Source organism: Triticum aestivum, chromosome 7D, assembly GCF_018294505.1.
Source record: "Triticum aestivum cultivar Chinese Spring chromosome 7D, IWGSC CS RefSeq v2.1, whole genome shotgun sequence".
In the NCBI taxonomy this organism is placed as follows: Eukaryota; Viridiplantae; Streptophyta; class Magnoliopsida; order Poales; family Poaceae; genus Triticum; species Triticum aestivum.
The window spans coordinates 383,401,231-383,423,619 of record NC_057814.1 but is presented as its reverse complement, the minus strand read 5'-3'; positions in this window follow the sequence as shown (position 1 = coordinate 383,423,619).

Below are 22,389 nucleotides of genomic sequence, written 5' to 3'. Positions count from 1 at the left end.
TCATTTGGAGTTGGGAGTAAAAAGTTGTGAGGTGAGGAAGTTCAGGGACTAATCTGCAAAAATAGCATCACAAACAAGCCCCTGAGTGAATAAGGCAGAAGCAGACTTCGGAAAATACGCTTTCTAGAGGGGAAAACGCATTTGTGCCCGAAGAACAAATGAAATACGCTTACCCAAAGAGGAAATGCACTTCATGCGATACGCTTTCTGCAGATGAAAACGCACACGCCCGAATACCTCTCCACTTGCCACGTCAGCGTCAGCGGGGTCAACCCCCCGGGTCACCGACTGGTGGGGCCGCGGGGTCCACGCGCTGGGTGAACTCCTTCCTCCTGCTCCTCCTCTTCTTTCCCCCGACGCGGGCACAGAACAGAGGGAGGGGCACTGGCGCCGGCGCTGGCCTCGCGGCTCCGGCCAACTCCGGTCAAGGGGAGGCCACCAGCGAGCGCAGCATGGCCCACCGCATCCATCCAGGGGGAAAACAAGCCCCGGGGAGGAGTGGGGAGGCGGCGACGGTTGGTGGAAAAAGGAGACAGAGGCGGCGGTCGATCTTGGGAGCCGTGGCCATAGGCACTCCGGCAAGGAGAAGAGTAGATGGAGAGGTTCGCCGGGGTGGAGGGGAGCTACTGAAGGTGGAAGCAGGAGGGGTTGGGCTCGACGCCACTTGAATTTAAGCCGAGCCTCACGACGGCCATGGCGGTAGAGAGAGGTGGGGAGGGGCTCTAGGGCTCAAGGGAGAGGTCGGGGAGCTTGCTGGAGGTGGTGTGAGGCTGGTGTTGAGGTCGAACGGCCTCGGGGCTGGCTATATATAGCCGCGGGCGAGGAGGCCGAGCTGTCGTCGCCGTGGATACGTGTCCGGCGCCGCGGACGCGTGTGCTCACGCATGGGCTCGACGGAAGGCGATGGAGAGGCACAAGGAGGAGCCCACGGGGAAGAGGCGGCCAGGGAGCACGGGGAGGAAGGCGACGGTGATGAACCGAGCCAAAACGCCACTGTGCGACCGTGGGCACGCGGCGGTTTGCGTCCATGAGCAAGCGGACGGAGAGGGAGAGGGGTCCAGGGGAACGGCGACGACGAGATGCAGCCACTGAACATGCTCACGAGCTCTAAGACGACGAGAGGGAGCGGTGCCAAAGCACAAACGGTGCTCTGGACATGCCACGGCGCACAGAACGCGTGCACAGGCTCGCCATTGTCGAGGTCACCGCGTGCACTGGCATGTAGCGGGGAGATGGGCTGGAAAATGTTGTCTACAGGTAAGTTCTTCCAGGGTAGGTCTCAACTATGGTGGTAGATTGGTTGAAAGCGCTCTGGTTCAATGGTAATCACCCTCTGAAGTTTACTGCAGTAAACTTGGCCGAGAACTGCTGATCAACAGGAAAGGGTTTGGACCCATAGAGTTTGTCTGCGAGGTTTAGGGTAATAAGGACTTTCATCCTGGTAACTTTGAGGAGATTGGGATAAAGATTTAATGTAGTTGCTTAACAACCACATAATCTGGTCAGAAACTAGATTAAGATGATGCACTCAAATGGTGATTCCATTTGGGATGAAATTTGGCAAGGCTTCATGATTTGGTCATAAGAACATGCTGTAGAAATTTCATACCAAATGGACAAGCCAAAGTGGTACTTGTTTCACAGCCATCCTCACTAACCAGAAACTTGCAAAAATTCTAGAGGAATATTTGCTTGATGAATTGATGCCAAATTTGGTGTAGAGAAGTTATTTGGGTAGGAGAACAATCTGGTATTTTCTCAGAATTAATGAAGCAATATAAAATGCACTTGCTTCACAACCTGGAAATATTGCCAGAATCAAGATTTGGTCCTGTGCTCACATAGATCAAGGGATGGAGTTGAAATTTGGAGGAGGCTAATTATATGAGCACATGAAGAGGCATGCAAAATTTCAACTCATTTGGATAACCCTAGCTAGCACTTCCTTCACAATGCCTTCTGACTGATAGAAAGTTTGAAAAAATGCTGAGTAAGATTGGCTAGGCAAATAAAGTTGAATTTTGGCATGAGGCAGTTATTTGGACATAAAGAATGCCCAACAAGTTTGGGAGCAATCAGGAAAGGATAGGTGGCACTTCCTTCACAGAAAACCACACTGGACAGAAATGAAGAATAATTATTGGGGAATTATTCTTGGGCTAGAACAGGAAAGTTTGGGCATATTTGAGCAATATATGACCCAAAGAGTTTATGAGAATTAATTGGGATTTTTGGGAGTGACGGAAATATAGGTTGCTTCACAACCTAGGGCAGACAGGGTTATTCCTTTAATATAAAAAGGAATATTCCTGAGAAAAAGAAATTAGGGTTTGGTCAAGCAGTGAAGTGACATGATCTTGGCAGGGTTTTGAGAATGATGAGCCACTTGGGAGGGGAAAATAGGATGATTTCCCAGGTGACAAGGCCACAGAACCCCTCCAAGAAGAAAATTAGAGCAAAAACCAATAAATCAAAAGCAAAAAGAAAAGGGCCAAAATCCAGGCTGTTATAGTGTACATGCACAAATTTAGTAACATAGAACTAATAGCACTAAGGCCATCCACTATGTATGCCAAAACTGGGGTAAAGACAACTATTGCTACATCTTGCACCGATGCCCTGCACTGGCGAGCCGATGCTGCGGAAAAAAATCAGGGACCCGGACTCCGGAGCACGTAGTTGCTCCGATGCCCAGTTCCTTCGTGCCATAAAGATTTAGTATTTTACTGCTTGGCTGCTCGGATGTGTGGAGCAAAGTTGGCTGCACAAACTGCTGAAGCAGTGCCAAATAATTTTCTAACGGCACCACTGATGAGATGGCAACAATTTAAGATACTAGGTACAAACTGTGATATTGTCTTAGGATGTGTTTGGTTGAAGGTGTGGTATGAATGGGTTGGGACCGTGACAGTGTCTGAATCACATCTAACAAATGATTTGTAACAACGAAAGAGGGTCTAACCTTATCTGCACATGCCAGAAACTTCCTCCGACAGTCCACAGAATCAAACGCAACTAGCTTCACGCATGGAGACTGATGGTGACAACGAGCAGATAGATCTTCAGCCACCCCGCTCCATTCGTTGCCACTGATGGTCTTAGGCAGCTACAAGAGGAAGAAACGACTCAAATCGACCTCCGGGTAAAAATCCTTCATTCCAAGTCATAGCCTGAGAGAGAGAAGAGAGGCATACCCGGGTGGTGAAGGAGTAGTCGCCGAAGGAGGAACCGCTGGAGATGTCTTTGAAGAAGACCATGGCGACCCCGGCGGTAGGATGCGAGACGGCGAGAGCGAGGAAGCGGCTATAGCTTAGCAAGGAAGGAAGGACGGAGAAAACAGGGGAAATGTGACTTGTGGTCGGGGAGAAAATGGGGTGGGGAAGGGGGAGGGGGGCGGGGGTAGATATTTTGGCGGTAGGCCAAAATTTTGGAAATGTGGAGGGAAACTTTGCGCGCGGTGCCGCCGAACCATTCACTTTGAACGATTGTGTGCATCACAAACGATTCTTCTGCTTTACGCGCATGGGATGAGTTTGATAATTAAAATTTTGGTCTCAAGGCATGGGCACATTCACTTTGAACGCGCGCGATGCTGCCGGACCATTCACTTTGAACGATTGTGTGCATCGCAAACGATTCTTCTGCTTTACGCGCATGGGATGAGTTTGATAATTCAAATTTTGGTGGAAATTTTCCCGGGTACGTCATTGCATAATTTAACATTGCTTGCTAATTTGGGCACACAAAAGAGCGTACAGCAGACAGACCACACTTACTGAATCGAGCAATTTTAGTAATTACGCAGAGCTAGTTGACCTAAACATTGCTCTAACAAAAGACCAGCATTAAAAACAAAGCCTAAGTACGCATAATTAAAAATCCACCGCCGCGCCAGCCTATGCATCGCCGGTGTGAGATGAGACGTCGATGACTTGTCCTGGCGACATGCCGCCGTTGGTGGACTCCGCGTCCCCCTTGCTGAAGTCGACCGCGTCCTCGTCCTCGTCCTTGGCACCGCCCTCAAGGTTGTAGTACTCGTAGTAGTGGCTACGCCAGAGCTCGCGTTGGTACTCCACCGTCGATTCCTCGACGGACAGACTCTTCTCTACCTCGACCTCGGCCACGCGCAACTCCTCCTCCCAGCGCTCCTCGATCTCTGCCACCTCCTGCATCTCCAGCTCCCACTCGGCGACCTCGAGGAAGCAGGTGCTCCAAGGCCACCGCCGCCTTTTCAGACGTGGGTTGCATGCTGGAGTCCGAGATGGCCTGGAATATCTTGGCGTGTGCATCCTCGATCTTGGCGTGGATGGCCTCGACCCGGGCCATGGCGACATCAGCGGCACGGATGGCAGCTCGAGCGCTCTCGGCGTTTGCAGCCGCCGTCGCAGTAGCAGCTGCAGCCGTCTCGACTGCTGTAGCTGCCCTGTCGGCTGCCGAAGACGCCCTCTCAGCGGAAGCGGCCGTGCTCAATGCGGATGCGGTGGCACTCTCGGCGTAGGTGGCCGCGCTCTCGGCGCAGGCGGCGGCGCTCGGGGGGGAGGAGGACGCGGGCATCGTACGGGCCTTCACAAAGCGTTTCCACGGCGTCATCTTTGCAAGAAGGGGGTGTGGGAATGGGGATCGGGATTCGTGGATTCGGGGGTTGCCGGCACTAGAGCAGACGAGCCGGCGAAGCTTAAGGAGGGAGACTTAAATAGACCCAGATATTTTCATCGCAAACGGTTCCTAGAAAACAACTGTGTGTGATGTTGTAGATATTTTTTATTAGCTGTGGAAGACGAATTTGGAATAAAGTGCCAGCGGATGGGGTTTTAAATGAACGAGAAATTTTGTAGTACTAATACAACTGTCATGTCAAATTTTCGAAAATTTCAGGGGTCATTTGACCTTCTAAGACATTTAAGTGATTTTCTAGCCATTTAATGTCCGTAATTGAAATTTGAACTACATGTACAGGCAACAGCTAACCATAACGGTTTGAAAACTCATATTTCATGTACTTGTCTGCGATTTAGTCCCATGTGCAGTAAATTGGAAGGAATTTTCAAACATATTGGTCTAACATCTATGACACAATTAAGCATGGAGTGACATGGCATTTTAATTCCAAAAAATTAAAAAAATTAGAAACACATGAAACCTTGGTTGAAGTAATGTCATGCCACCAAGATGATGTGGTAAAAAAATTGGCATGTTTGACCAAAGTTTGGACACACACCCCTCACAAACCGGAGCAACTCACTAGAAGGCTCGTGGTTCCGAGAGGGAACAATGCATATTTGATGATGAACGGGAGATAGCTTCCTCTTACGGCCTTCAAATTTTTTTCTACGTCTAACATGCACTACTACAGATGTAATGTGAATTTTTTTAAAATTCTAGGGGTCATTTGACCTTTTAAAGACATTTAAGTGATTTTCTAGCCATTTAATGAATGTAATTCAAATTTGAACTACATCTACATGCAACGCCTAACCAAAACGGTTTGAAAAATCATATTTATGTACTTGTGTGTGAGTTAATTCCATGTGCAGTAAATTAGAAGGAATTTTCAAACATATTGGTGTCAAGGCATGGGCACATGCATGGAGTGCATGCCATGGCATTTTAATTCCAAAATAAATGATCAGAAACACATGAAACCTTGGTTGATGTAATGTCATGCCACGAAGATGATGTGGTAAAGAAATTGGCATGCTTGACGAAAGTTTGGACACACACCGCTAACAAACCAGAGCAACTTGCTAGAAGGTCCGTGCTTCCGAGAGGGAAGAATGCATGTTTGATGACGAACGGGAGATAGCTTCCTCTTAGGGTCTTCAAATTTTTTCTACGTCTAACATGCACTATTACATCTGTTATGTGAAATTTTGGAAAATTCTAGGGGTCATTTGACCTTTTAAAGACATTTAAGTGATTTTCTAACCATTTAATGACCGTAATTAAAATTTGAACTACATTTACATGTAACGCCTAACCAAAACGGCTTGAAAAATCATATATGTGTACTTGTGTGCGAGTTAATTCCATGTGCAGTAAATTAGAAGGAATTTTCAAACATATTGGTCTCACAACATGGACACATGCATACGTGTATGCATGGAGTGACATGGCATTTTAATTCAAAAAAATAGAAAAATAATCAGAAACACATGAAACCTTGGTTGATGTAATGTCATGCCACCAAGATGATGTGGTAAAGAAATTGGCATGCTTGACGAACATTTGGACACACACCCCTCACAAACCGGAGCAACTCACTAGAAAGTTCGTTGTTCCGAGAGGGAACAATGCACGTTTGATGACGAACGGGAGATAGCTTCCTCTTATGGCCTTCAATTTTTTTTCCTACGTTTAACATGCACTAATACAACTGTCATGTGAAAATTTGGTAAATTTCAGGGGTCATTTGACCTTTTAAAGACATTTAAGTGATTTTCTAACCATTTAATGACCATAATTCAAATTTGAACTACATCTATATGCAACGCCTAACCATAATGGTTTGAAAAATCACATTTTTATGTACTTGTGTGCGAGTTAATTCCATGTGCAGTGAATTAGAAGGAATTTTCAAACATATTGGTGTCAACGCATGGGCACATGCATGGAGTGCATGCCATGGCATTTTAATTCCAAAAAAATAAAAAATGATCAGAAACACATGAAACCTTGGTTGATGTAATGTCATGCCACCAAGATGATGTGGTAAAGAAATTGGCTTGTTTGACGAAAGTTTGGACACACACCCCTCACAAACCGGAGCAACTCGCTAGAAGGTTCGTGGTTCTGAGAGGGAACAATGCATGTTTGATGACGAACGGGAGATAGCTTCCTCTTACGGCCTTCAAATTTTTTCTACGTCTAACCTGCACTATTACAACTGGAATGTGAAATTTTGGAAAATTCTAGGGGTCATTTGACCTTTTAAAGACATTTAAGTGATTTTCTAACCATTTAATGACCGTAATTAAAATTTGACCTACATCTACATGCAACGCCTAACCAAAACGGTTTAAAAAATCATATTTCTGTACTTGTGTGCGAGTTAATTCCATGTGCAGTAAATTAGAAGGAATTTTCAAACATATTTGTCTCATGAGATCGACACATGCATACGTGTATGCATGGAGTGACATGTCATTTTAATTCAAAAAAATAGAAAAATGATCAGAAACACATGAAAACTTGGTTGATGTAATGTCATGCCACCAAGATGATGTGGTAAAGAAATTGGCATGTTTGACGAAAGTTTGGACACACACCGCTCACAAACCGGAGAAACTCGCTAGAAGGTTCGTGGTTCCGAGAGGGAACAATGCATGTTTGATGACGAACGGGAGATAGCTTCCTCTTACGGCCTTCAAATTTTTTCTACGTCTAACGTGCACTACTACAACTGTAATGTGGAATTCCGTAAAATTCTAGGGGTCATTTGAACTTTTGAAGACATTTAAGTGATTATCTAACCATTTAATGACCGTAATTCAAATTTGAACTACATCTACATGTAACGCCTAACCAAAACGGCTTGAAAAATCATATATGTATACTTGTGTGCGAGTTAATTCCATGTGCAGTAAATTAGAAGGAATTTTCAAACATATTGGTCTCACGACATGGACACATGCATACGTATGCATGGAGTGACATGGCATTTTAATTCACAAAATAGAAAAATGATCAGAAACACATGAAACCTTGGTTGATGTAATGTCATGCCACCAACATGATGTGGTAAAGAAATTGGCATGTTTGACGAACATTTGGACACACACCCCTCACAAACCGGAGCAACTCGCTAGAAAGTTCGTTGTTCCGAAAGGGAACAATGCACGTTTGATGACGAACGGGAGATAGCTTCCTCTTATGGCCTTCAAATTTTTCCTATGTTTAACATGCACTAATACAACTGTCATGTGAAAATTTGGTAAATTTCAGGGGTCATTTGACCTTTTAAAGACATTTAAGTGATTTTCTAACCATTTAATGACCATAATTCAAATTTGAACTACATCTACATGCAACGCCTAACCATAACGGTTGAAAAATCATATTTTTATGTACTTGTGTGTGAGTTAATTCCATGTGCAGTAAATTAGAAGGGATTTTCAAACATATTGGTGTCAAGGCATGGGCACATGCATGGAGTGCATGCCATGGCATTTTAATTCCAAAAAAAATGATCAGAAACACATGAAACCTTGGTTGATGTAATGTCATGCCACGAAGATGATGTGGTAAAGAAATTGGCATGTTTGACGAAAGTTTGGACACACACCCCTCACAAAACCGGAGCAACTCGCTAGAAGGTTCGTGCTTCCGAGAGGGAAGAATGCATGTTTGATGACGAACGGGAGATAGCTTCCTCTTATGGCCTTCTAATTTTTCCTACGTTTAACATGCACTAATACAACTGTCATGTGAAAATTTGGTAAATTTCAAGGGTCATTTGACCTTTTAAAGACATTTAATTGATTTTCTAACCATTTAATGACCATAATTCAAATTTGAACTACATCTGCATGCAACGCCTAACCATAACGATTGAAAAATCATATTTTTATGTACTTGTGTGCGAGTTAATTCCATGTGCAGTAAATTAGAAGGAATTTTCAAACATATTGGTGTCAAGGCATGGGCACATGCATGGAGTGCATGCCATGGCATTTTAATTCCAAAAAAAATGATCAGAAACACATGAAACCTTGGTTGATGTAATGTCATGCCACCAAGATGATGTGGTAAAGAAATTGGCTTGTTTGACGAAAGTTTGGACACACACCCCTCACAAAACCGGAGCAACTCGCTAGAAGGTTCGTGGTTCCGAGAGGGAACAATGCATGTTTGATGACGAACGGGAGATAGCTTCCTCTTACGGTCTTCAAATTTTTTCTACGTCTAACGTGCACTATTACAACTGTAATGTGAAATTTTGGATAATTCTAGGGGTCATTTGACCTTTTAAAGACATTTAAGTGATTTTCTAACCATTTAATGACCGTAATTAAAATTTGAACTACATCTAAATGCAACGCCTAACCAAAACGGTTTGAAAAATCATATCTGTGTACTTGTGTGCGTGTTATTTCCATGTGCAGTAAATTAGAAGGAATTTTCAAACATATTTGTCTCATGACATGGACACATGCATACGTGTATGCATGGAGTGACATGGCATTTTAATTCAAAAAAATAGAAAAATGACCAGAAACACATGAAAACTTGGTTGATGTAATATCATGCCACCAAGATGATGTGGTAAAGAAATTGGCATGTTTGACGAACATTTGGACACACACCTCTCACAAACCGGAGCAACTCGCTAGAAAGTTTGTTGTTTCGAAAGGGAACAATGCACGTTTGATGACGAACGGGAGATAGCTTCCTCTTATGGCCTTCAAAATTTTCCTACATTTAACATGCACTAATACAACTGTCATGTGAAAATTTGGTAAATTTCAGGGGTCATTTGACCTTTTAAAGACATTTAAGTGATTTTCTAACCATTTAATGACCATAATTCAACTTTGAACTACATCTACATGCAACGCCTAACCATAACGGTTGAAAAATCATATTTTTATGTACTTGTGTGCGAGTTAATTCCATGTGCAGTAAATTAGAAGTAATTTTCAAACATATTGGTGTCAAGGAATGGGCACATGCATGGAGTGCATGCCATGGCATTTTAATTCCAAAAAAAATGATCAGAAACACATGAAACCTTGGTTGATGTAATTTCATGCCACCAAGATGATGTGGTAAAGAAATTGGCATGTTTGACGAAACTTTGGACACACACCCCTCACAAAACCGGAGCAACTCGCTAGAAGGTTCGTGGTTCCGAGAGGGAACAATGCATGTTTGATGACGAACGGGAGATAGCGTCCTCTTACGGTCTTCAAATTTTTTCTACGTCTAACGTGCACTATTATAACTATAATGTGAAATTTTGGAAAATTCTAGGGGTCATTTGACCTTTTAAAGACATTTAAGTGATTTTCTAACCATTTAATGACCGTAATTAAAATTTGAACTACATCTACATGCAACGCCTAACCAAAACGGTTTGAAAAATCATATCTGTGTACTTGTGCGCGAGTTATTTCCATGTGCAGTAAATTAGAAGGAATTTTCAAACATATTTGTCTCATGACATGGACACATGCATACGGGTATGAATGGAGTGACATGGCATTTTAATTCAAAAAAATAGAAAAATGATCAGAAACACATGAAAACTTGGTTGATGTAATATCATGCCACCAAGATGATGTGGTAAAGAAATTGGCATGTTTGACGAAAGTTTGGACACACACCCCTCACAAACCGGAGCAACTTGCTAGAAGGTTCGTGGTTCCGAGAGGGAACAATGCATGTTTGATGACGAACGGGAGATAGCTTCCTCTTACCGCCTTCAAATTTTTTCTACGTCTAACGTGCACTACTACAATTGTAATGTGAAATTTTGGAAAATTCTAGGGGTCATTTGACCTTTTAAAGAAATTTAAGTGATTATCTAACCATTTAATGACCATAATTCAAATTTGAACTACATATACATGCAACGCCTAACCAAAACGGTTTGAAAAATCATATCTGTGTACTTGTGTGCGAGTTAATTCCATGTGCAGTAAATTAGGAAGAATTTTCAAACATATTGGTCTCATGACATGGACACATGCATACGTGTATGCATGGAGTGACATGGCATTTTAATTCAAAAAATAGAAAAATGATCAGAAACACATGAAACCTTGGTTGATGTAATGTCATGCCACCAAGATGATGTGGTAAAGAAATTGGCATGTTTGACGAACGTTTGGACACACACCCCTCACAAACCGAAGAAACTCGCTAAAAGGTTCGTGGTTCCGAGAGGGAACAATGCATGTTTGATGACGAACGGGAGATAACTTCCTCTTACGGCCTTCAAATTTTTTCCTATGTTTAACATGCACTAATACAACTGTCATGTGAAAATTTGGTAAATTTCAGGGGTCATTTGACCTTTTAAAGACATTTAAGTGATTTTCTAACCATTTAATGACCGTAATTCAAATTTGAACTACATCTAGATGCAACGCCTAACCATAACGGTTTGAAAAAAATCATATTTTTGTGTACTTGTGTGCGAGTTAATTCCATGTGCAGTAAATTAGAAGGAATTTTCAAACATATTGGTGTCAAGGCATGGGCACATGCATGGAGTGCATGCCATGGCATTTTAATTCTAGAAAATTAAAAAATGATCATAAAAACATGAAACCTTGCTTGGTTTAATGTCATGCCACCAAGATGATGTGGTCAAGAAATTGGCATGTTTGACGAACGTTTGGACACACACCCCTCACAAACCGGAGCAACTCGCTAGAAGATTCGTGGTTCCGAGAGGGAACAATGCATGTTTGATGATGAACGGGAGATAGTATCCTCTTACGGCCTTCAAAAGTTTTCCTACATTTAACGTGCAACTGTCATGTGAAAATTTGGTAAATTTCAGGGGTCATTTGTCCTTTTAAAGACATTTAAGTGATTTTCTAACCATTTAATGACTGTAATTCAAATTTGAACTACATCTACATGCAACGCCTAACCATAACGGTTTGAAAAATCATATTTTTGTGTACTTGTGTGCGAGTTCAAAAATCATCAGACGATGTAAATATCTGATGTTCAAAAAAGAAAATGTAAAGATCTGGCAAGACAACCGGCCCCCACATGATTGGCACTCTATCTCACGGCTCGAGGTTTGGTAGGTGATTGGCGGGGATCATTAATCAGACACGGTTCTGTATTGGAAACCGTCAGGTATTATGTTCACACACGGATTTGCTACGGGAATTGTGTGTAATTCAAACTACAGTACTCGTAAATTCCGGCGACCGGCATGTGTACTATCCCCGTCAATCTAGATTCCGGCCGCCAATAAATACTACCTTGCTCACGTTGTTCGGCCTGCATTCTCATCTACATCCTCCCCTCACTCGCCCTCTCTCTCTCTCTCAAATCCCTACCATGGCGCCGCCGGTCTGCCCACGCGCCGACGAGGAGTCGCCGCCCCCCGAGGACGCTCACTCGATTAGCAACGACGAGGACCCCTACGCGCCGCCTGACAAGGTTGCGCCGGACCCCCCCAACTTTGGATTGGTTTCGGGGCCAGCACAATCTTTGTCTGTGGAAGTCGCTGCCGCCGGCTGAGAAAGCCAGGCAAGTGGCATTCAAGAAGGAGATGGCGGAGGAGGAAGCCAGGTACCAGGCGGCCTGTGAAGCCAGTGATGCCGCCTGGAAAAAGGAGGCAGCGGAGCTTTGGGGGCGGGCGCGTCGTCATGCCGAGGAGGTGTACGAAGACGGGTACTTCGCGAGGAAGGTCATAGGCGCTGGGCGCCTCGTCGCTGCGGGGAGGTGCGCCGATAAGCTCCAGCGTACCACCGACGAGGAGCTCCGGTGGGCGCCCAACGAAATGGCAAGATCGGCCGCGCGCGTCCGCCAGCAAGAGGCAGATTGGTACGTCAAGCGCTGCGAGGTGGAGCAGTTAGAGTACTGCCTCCGCACTCGGAAGACGCCGCGCACCAGGGAGCTGCTAGCGAGGGGCTGCCGGAAAACTGGCCCCAGGAGGGATTATCAGTTTTACTATTGTTCGTTTTCAATTTTATGCATTGTACCTAGTAGTTAAGTATCATCACGTATATGTGATGATATTATATATATTATGAATTCCATTTTCTATCTGTTTTTGTATACTAATTTGAATCCAGCTGTTATCATCCACATATACAGAATGGAAAGCGTATATACACACATTGAAACAGAACATATAAGAATGGAAAATAGAGTACACACATTTAAACAGAGCAATAAACAGAGCAATACTATGATTGCTGTGAATACATAGCTATCCACGTCGAACGACTTTTCAAAATAAAACGCGTCCATGAGACCATGACCAGCAGCCCTTACCTAGGGTAGCTCTTGGCTCTGCCTGAACTCGTGCAGGCGTTCGTCCAAGTGGTCGACACGCTCGCGGTACATCTGGAGCGCGATCTCGAGCTCCAAGTTGGCTATTTCATCGGAGATCACCAGCTCGAGGATGCGACGGTCATGTTCCTCTGGTCGAGCCTACGGACCAGCGCGTTGGCATCCAGCAGGCTGCGGACAAGGCGAACGGCGGCACCCATGCAAACGGCACGGCGGGCGTCCGGTGCAAGTACGGCACTGAGGGCCTCTGCCCACTCCTGGCGAGGAATGGGGGTACTGACGGGACGTGTACCCAGCTGCGACGCCGTGTCGACAACAGGCAAGCGCCAATGGATCCGCGCTTGCTGTGCGGCGCGCCGCGCCTCTCACTCTGCAACGCTCCAACAGTCTCGCCGTGCGGCGAGCCGCGGCCTATCGGCGCGGACGCGCCTAGCTTGCTCTGCGGCACGCCATCGATCATGTTGTGCGGCGAGCTGCAGCCTGTCGGCGCTGACATGCCTATCTTGATCCGCGGTGCTCAAGCGCCATGCGCCAAAGGTCTGCTCAACCCTGGCGATGACGCGCATCACGGCGTCGTCCATCGCGTTGCCGGGGAGTGCCTCGGCCTCGACGGGCTGTGGCACCTGCTCGTTTTCCTCGTCGACGAGGTTGATGGCAGAGGCGGCGCTTTGGTGGGTTGGCATGCTTGGAAAAGGTGGATGTGCTACAAGCTGTGCTTGTCGCCTCCGTGCGTCGCGCGTCGCCTATGCGCAATAGAGCAGGGTGGCGGGAAACATGTGAGGAAATGGCGGGAAACGGTGGCGTGTTCATAAAACGACATCAATTAATGGAAACTTAGCATAGACGGAACATCGAGCTAGCACAAGAAGTAGATGATGATCAGATGAATACGGACCACGCTAGGGAACCCGTCGGTGATGAATTCATCAATACCAAACGGTTGAATACTAGCAAGCGTTTGCCCACAACACACACGGCCTATTCCATCACAAACAGGTCGGATGGATGAACTGTATGCCACGTATCGCACATTGTCAAAAAGTAATGTGGTAGACCTTCTTTAACATGTGTTAAAAATAAAATAAAAATAAAAGACAAGGACCTCGAGGTTAAATTAGCTGAGGGAACAGCTAATTTCCCATCCGGTCACCCATCTGATGGCTGCTCCAGCCTGAGCACACTTAACTTGATAGTTTTCTTACATGAGCTACTGGTGGTACAGCTAGTCCTTGCTGGTAGGAATGCCTCTTCGCATCCTTATGGCGTATCCAGATGACTGCCCATCCCACAATGGCCAATAGATGTTCTATATACAGAGCATATCACATACATCGTATTAGAAGCAATCGTCTGTGTTATTATCGGTCTTTGCAAACATTTCTGATTACAGACATGTTTGCCGCGTATCACACACATCTTGTTATATTGAACCATTTCTGTTCTCTTGCCTAATCACAAACAGTTCATCCAAGTGAACCGTATGCTGTATCGCACACACCTTGATCGGGCTGGCCGTTTCTTTTGTGTTGCCTAATCACAAACAGTTCATCCGAGTGAACCGTATGCTGTACATCGCACACACCTTCATCTGGCTGCCCGTTTCTTTTGTTCCTCCTCATTGCAAACGGTTGATTGAATTGAACCATATGCCCTGCATCGCACACGCAACTAAAATCTGAGCCGTGTTTGATGCATCCTCCATCGCAAATGTTTTGCACATTTTTTGATGGGGTTTTTACACCACCGTTTGCGATTATGGCATCGCACACAGTTTCGTCGAAGGGTCTCTGATCGTAGTGCCGCGTTAGCAGCATCCTGCAGTAGTGTTGCTTGATTATAATATGCCACTAGGTGAATTTCCTGATGAACAAATTGCTAGAGCTAAAGATATTGAGAATGCTGAAAGTGATGAAATTATTGAAACTGAAAATATTGAAACACGTACTAGGCCTAGCTCTCCTAGATATGAATTGCCTAAGATACCTGAAGGTTATGTTGTGGATGAGGAGACAGCTAGAGATTTTCTTGCTTGCAATGATAGAGATGATCTTAAGAAATTATTAAGCAAACTGAAAGAAAAATCTTTGAATGCTAGAATGAAATGTGATCCTAAGTTTGCTACTGATACGCCCATTTTGCATCATGCTTTTATACTAATATTTATTGCATTATGGGCTGTTACTACACATTATATCACAATACTTATGCCTTTTCTCTCTTATTTTATAAGTTTTACATGAAGAGGGAGAATGCCGGCAGCTGGAATTCTGGACTGGAATAGGAGCAAATATTAGAGACCTATTCTGCACAACTCCAAAAGTCCTGAAACTTCACGGAGCATGTTTTTGAAATATATAATAAATATTGGGCGAAGAAAGAACTAGAGGGGGGCCACCAGCCAGCCACAAGGTTGGAAGGCGCGCCCTACCCCCCCTGTGTGCGCCCCCGACCTTGCGGGCCCCCTAGCAGGCCTTCGGTGCCCATCTTTGGCTATATGGTGTGTTTTGACCTAAAAAAATCAGAAGGAAGCTTTCAGGACGAAGCGCCGCCGTCTCGAGGCGGAACCTGGGCAGAACTAATCTAGGGCTCCGGCGGAGCTATTCTGCCGGGGAAACATCCCTCCGGGAGGGGGAAATCATTGCCATCATCGTCACCATCGATCCTCTCATCGAGAGGTGGTCAATCTCCATCAACATCTTCACCAGCACCATCACCTCACAAACCCTAGTTCATCTCTTGTATTCGATCTTGGTCCCAAAACCTCATATTGGTACCTGTGGGTTGCTAGTAGTGTTGATTACTCCTTGTAGTTGATGCTAGTTGGTTCATCCGGTGGAAGATTATATTTTCAGATCCTTAATGATAATTAATACTCCATTGATCTTGATCATAAATATGTTTTGTGAGTAGTTACGTTTGTTCCTGAGGACATGGGAGAAGTCTTGTTATAAGTAATCATGTGAATTTGGTATTTGTTCGATATTTTGAAGAGATGTATGTCGTCTTTCCTCTAGTGGTGTTATGTGAACGTCGACTACATGACACTTCACCATTGTTTGGGCCTAGGGGAAGGCATTGGGAAGTAATAAGTAGATGATGGGTTGCTAGAGTGACAGAAGCTTAAACCCTAGTTTATGTGTTGCTTCGTAAGGGGCTGATTTGGATCCATATGTTTCATGCTATGGTTAGGTTTACCTTAATTCTTATTTCGTAGTTGCGGATGCTTGCGAGACAGGTTAATCATAAGTGGGAGGCTTGTCCAAGGAAGGGCAGCACCCAAGCACCGGTCCACCCACATATCAAATTGTCAAAGTAACGAACGTGAATCATATGAGCATGATGAAAACTAGCTTGACAACAATTCCCATGTGTCCTCGGGAGCACTTTGCTTTATATAAGAGTTTCCAGGCTTGTCCTTTGCTACAAAAAGGATTGGGCCACCTTGCTGCACCTTAGTTACTTTGTTTACTTGTTACCCGTTACGATTCATCTTATCACAAAACTATCTGTTACCGATAATTTCAGTGCTTGCAGAGAATACCTTGCTGAAAACCACTTGCCATTTCCTTCTGCTCCTCATTGGGTTCGACACTCTTACTTATCTAAAGGACTACGATAGATCCCCTATACTTGTGGGTCATGATGACTCTTTTCTGGCGCCATTGTCGGGGTGTGAAGAGCCTTTGGTATGTGGACTTTGGTAAGGAAACATTTATATGGTGTGCTGAAATTTACTATCACTTGTTACTATGGAAAATAATCCTTTGAGGGGCTTGTACGGGGTATCTTCACCTTGACTGGAAGAGTAAAGATTTTCTCCTCAACCTACTGCACCTACTAAAAATATTTATTATGAAATTCCTTCGGGTATGATAGAGAAACTGCTAGCTAATCCTTATGCAGGAGATGGAACGTTACATCCCGATATGCACCTAATATATGTGGATGAAGTTTGTGGATTATTTAAGCTTGCAGGTATGCCGGAGGATGTTGTCAAGAAGAAGGTCTTCCCTTTATCTTTGAAGGGAAAGGCATTGACATGGTATAGGCTATTGGATGATATTGGATCATGGAACTACAACCGATTGAAATTGGAATTTCATCAGAAGTTTTATCCTATGCATCTGGTTCATTGTGATCGGAATTATATATATAATTTTTGGCCTTGTAAAGGAGAAAGTATCGCTCAAGCTTGGGGGAGGCTTAAGTCAATGTTATATTCATGCCCCAATCATGAGCTCTCAAGAGAAATTATTATTCAAAAAAATTATGCTCGGCTTTCTCATAATGATCGATCCATGCTCGATACTTCTTGTACTGGTTCCTATATGAAGAAGGATATTGAATTCAAATGGGATTTATTGGAAAGAATTAAATGCAACTCTGAAGATTGGGAACTCGATGAAGGTAAAGAGTCAGGTATAAACCTTAAGTTTGATTGTGTTAAATCTTTATGGATACCGATGCTTTTCGTGATTTTAGTACTAAATATGAACTTGACTCTGAGATAGTAGCTTCTTTCTGTGAATCTTTTGCTACTCATGTTGATCTCCCTAAGGAGAAGTGGTTTAAATATTATCCTCCCATTGAAGTTAAAGTAGTAAAACCTATTAAAGTTGAAGAAGAAACTATTACTTATAATGTTGATCCTATTGTTCCTACTGCTTATATTGAGAAACCACCATTCCCTGTTAGAATAAAGGATCATGCTAAAGCTTCAATTGTGGTCAACAAAAGTAATACTAGAACACCCAAACCCTCTGAGCAAATTAAAGTTGAACCTAGTATTGCTATGGTTAAATGTCTCTTGGTCGATAATATTGATGGGCATGTTATCTATTTCTGTGATGAAGCCTCTAGAATTGCCAAACCTGATATGAAAGATAAACATAGACCTGTTGTTGGCATGCCCGTTGTTTCTGTTAAAATTGGAGATCATTTTTATCATGGCTTATGTGATTTGGGTGCTAGTGTGAGTGCAATTCCTTATACCTTATATAAAGAAATTATGAATGATATTGCACCTGCTGAGATAGAAGATATTGATGTTACTATTAAGCTCGATAATAGAGATACTATATCACCAATTGGGATTGTTAGAGATGTTGAAGTGTTATGCGGGAAGATAAAATATCCTACTGATTTTCTTGTTCTTGGTTCCCACAAGATAGTTTCTGTCCCATTATATTTGGTAGACCTTTCTTGAATACCATTAATGCTAAGATAGACTGCGAGAATGATTTTGTTACTGTTGGTTTGGGAGATATGTCTCATGATTTTAATTTCTCTAAATTTCGTAGACAACCTCATGATAAATAATTGCCTAGTAAAGATGAAATTATTGGTCTTGCTTCTATTATCGTGCCTCCTGCTGATCCATTAGATCAATATTTGCTAGACCATGAAAATGATATGTTTATGAATGAAAGAAGGGAAATAGATGAAGTATTCTTTAATCAGGGACCTATTTTGAAACACAATTTGCTTGTTGAAATCCTTGGGGATCCTCCTCCACCTAAGGGTGATCCCGTGTTTGAGCTTAAATAATTACCTGATACTCTGAAATATGCTTACCTTGATGAAAAGAAGATATATCATGTTATTATTAGTACTAACCTTTTAGAGTATGAAGAAAAGAAATTATTGAAAACTCTGAAGAAGTACCATGCCGCTATTGGATATACTCTTGATGATCTTAAGGGCATTAGTCCCACTCTATGCCAGCACGGGATAAAATTGGAAAAATATGCTAAACCAGTTGTTGATCACCAACGACGATTAAATCCTAAGATGAAAGAAGTGGTAAGGAATGAAATACTAAAGCTTCTGGAGGCAGGTATAATTAATCCAATTGTGATAGTCAATGGGTAAGCCCTGTTCATTGTGTCCCTAAGAAAGGAGGTATTACTGTTGTTCCTAATGATAAGAATGAATTGATTCCACAAAGAATTGTCACCGGTTATAGAATGGTAATTGATTTTCGCAAATTGAATAAAGCTACTAGAAAAGATCATTACCCTCTACCTTTTATAGATCAAATGCTAGAACGATTATCCAAACATACGCACTTTTGCTTTCTAGATGGTTATTCTGGTTTCTCTCAAATACCTGTGTCAAAAGAGGATCAAGAGAAAACCACTTTTACTTGCCCTTTCGGTACCTTTGCTTATAGACATATGCCTTTTGGTTTATGTAATGCACCTGCTACCTTTCAAAGATGTATGACTGCTATATTCTTTGATTTATGTGAAAAGATTGTTGAGGTTTTCATGGATGATTTCTCCATTTGCGGAACTTCTTTTGATGATTGCTTAAGTAACCTTGATCGAGTTTTGCAGAGATGTGAAGAAACTAATCTTGTCTTGAATTGGGAGAAGTGCCACTTTATGGTTAATGAAGGCATTGTCCTGGGGCATAAAATTTCTGAAAGAGGTATTGAAGTTGATAAAGCTAAAGTAGATGGCATTGAAAAGATGCCGTGTCCTAAAGATATCAAAGGTATAAGAAGTTTCCTTGGTCATGCTGGTTTCTATAGGAGGTTTATTAAAGACTTCTCTAAAATTTCTAGGCCTCTCACTAATCTCTTGCAAAAAGATGTTCCTTTTGTTTTTTATGATGATTGTGTAGAAGAATTTGAAATACTTAAGAAAGCCTTGATTTCTGCTCCTATTGTTTAGCCACCTGATTGGAATTTACCCTTTGAAATCATGTGTGATGCTAGTGATTATGATGTTGGTGTTGTTCTAGGACAAAGAGTTGATAAGAAATTGACTGTTATTCAGTATGCTAGTAAAACTCTAGACAGTGCCCAGAGAAATTATGCCACCACTGGAAAAAAAATAGCAGTTGTATTTGCTTGTGATAAGTTTAGACCTTATATTGTTGATTCCAAAGTAACTGTTCACACTGATCATGCTGCTATTAAATATGTTATGGAAAAGGAAGATGCTAAACCTAGACTTATTAGATGGGTTCTCTTGCTACAAGAATTTGATTTGCATATTATTGATAGAAAGGGAGCTGAGAACCCCGTTGCAGATAACTTGTCTAGGTTAGAAAATGTTCTTGATGACCCACTACCTATAGATGATAGCTTTCCTGATGAACAATTAAACATCATAAATGCTTCTCGTAGTACCCCGTGGTATGCTGATTATGCTAATTATATTGCTGCTAAATTTATACACCTAGTTTCACATACCAGCAAAAGAAAAAGTTTTTTCTATGATTTAAGACATTACTTTTGGGATGATCCACACCTTTATAAAGGAGTAGATGGTGTTATTAGACGTTGTGTACCGGAGCATGAACAGGAACAGATCCTACGCAAGTGCCACTCCGAGTTGTGTCCTCCGGAGCACTTTGCTTTATATAAGAGTTCGTCCAGGCTTGTCCTTTGCTACAAAAAGGATTGGGCCACCTTTCTGCACCTTAGTTACTTTGTTTACTTGTCACCCGTTACGATTCACCTTATCAATAAACTATCTGTTACCGATACTTTCAGTGCTTGCAGAGAATACCTTGCTGAAAACCACTTGTCATTTCCTTCTGCTCCTCGTTAGGTTCGACACTCTTACTTATCGAAAGGACTACGATAGATCCCCTATACTTGTGGGTCATCACTACTTCACCTATCTTTGCTGACGATAAGGATTATTAATTCTTTGTCGACCCAGAGTTAATTACTTTGGTTGAGTCTGATCCTTTCCATGGCTATGAAACTGAAACTGTTGTGGCACACCTTACCAAATTAAATGATATAGCCACCCTTTTTGCTCATGATGATAAAATTTGCTACTATTATTCTCAAATTATTTCCGTTATCATTAAAGGGTGATGCTAAGATATGGTACAATACTCTTGCTCCTGGTTGTGTGCGTAGTCCCTTGGATATGATTTATTACTTCTCTGAAAAATATTTTCCTGCTCATAATAAACAAGCTGCCTTACAGGAAATATTTAAATTTGTGCAAATTGAAGAAGAGAGTCTCCCACAAGCTTGGGGGAGGCTTCTCCAATTGCTTAATGCTTTGCGTGATCATCCACTTAAGAAAAATGAAATACTTGATATCTTCTATAATGGACTAACCGATGCTTCTAGGGACTTCCTAGATAGTTGTGCTGGTTATGTTTTCAGGGAACGAACTTTTGAACTAGCAAAAGTACAAACCCTAGGCCTCATTTCCAAGGATTGCAATACCATTTGTTCTCACTTTTGTTACTTTATACCTTGCTGTTTTTTATTGTTCATATTACAAAAATTAATATCTACTATCGTTACTACACCTATATCACCATCTCTTCGTCGAACTAGTGCACCTATACAATTTACCATTGTATTTGGTGTGTTGGGGACACAAGAGACTCCTTGCTATTTGGTTGCAGGGTTGTTTGAGAGAGACTATCTTCATCCTACGCCTCCCATGGATTGATAAACCTTAGGTCATCCACGTGAGGGAAAATTGCTAATGTCCCACAAAACTCCGCGCTTGGAGGCCCAACACGAGTCTACAAGAATAAAGTTGCGTAGTACACATCAAGCTCTTTTCTGTCGTCGTTGCCGGGGAGGTGAGTGCTTGAAGTTATATCTTTAGATCTTGCAACTGAATCTTTTAGTTTCTTGTTTTATCACTAGTTTGGTTTATAAAACAAAACTACAAAAAAATGGAATTGAGGTGGTCTCACATTGTTCATCTTTATAATGTCTTTCTTGAAAATGATGGATCGGAAAATTATGCTCAATTGATAGAAGAAGAATTCAATAAAATGTTTGGCATAAATGATGAGCATGATTGCAATGTTGCTAGTATGAATTCTTTGAATATCCATGATGCTAATGATATGCAAAGCCATAAGCTTGGGGATGCTATGTTGATGAAGATGATATTTTTAGTCCCCCAAGTTTTGATGAGAAAATTTATTATGATGATAGCATGCCTACTATTTATGATGATTATGTTGATAAAACTGGATTTGGTGAGGTCATGACTTTATTTAATGAAGAATCCACTATTTTGGAAGAGGTTCCAATTGACTATGATAAAAAAAGTTGCTATCTATGATGATTATGGTGATGACATGTATGCTATAAAGAATAATGATATCCGTGAAACTTTTCATCATGATTTTAGTGCTCAAATTGATTATGTAAATCAAGCATCACATGTTAGTTATTTTGTTGAGTTTGCTCCCACCACTATTCATGAGAATAAATTTGCTTATGTGAAGAGTAATAAAATTTCCATGCTTGTAGATCATGAAAAGAATGCTTTATGTGATAGTTATATTGTTGAATTCATTAATGATGTTACTTAAAATTATTATGAGAGAGGAACATATGCTTTTACATATCTCAATAATATCAAGTTTCCTCTCTGTGTTGAAAGTTTTGAAGTATTGCTTGTTTTGC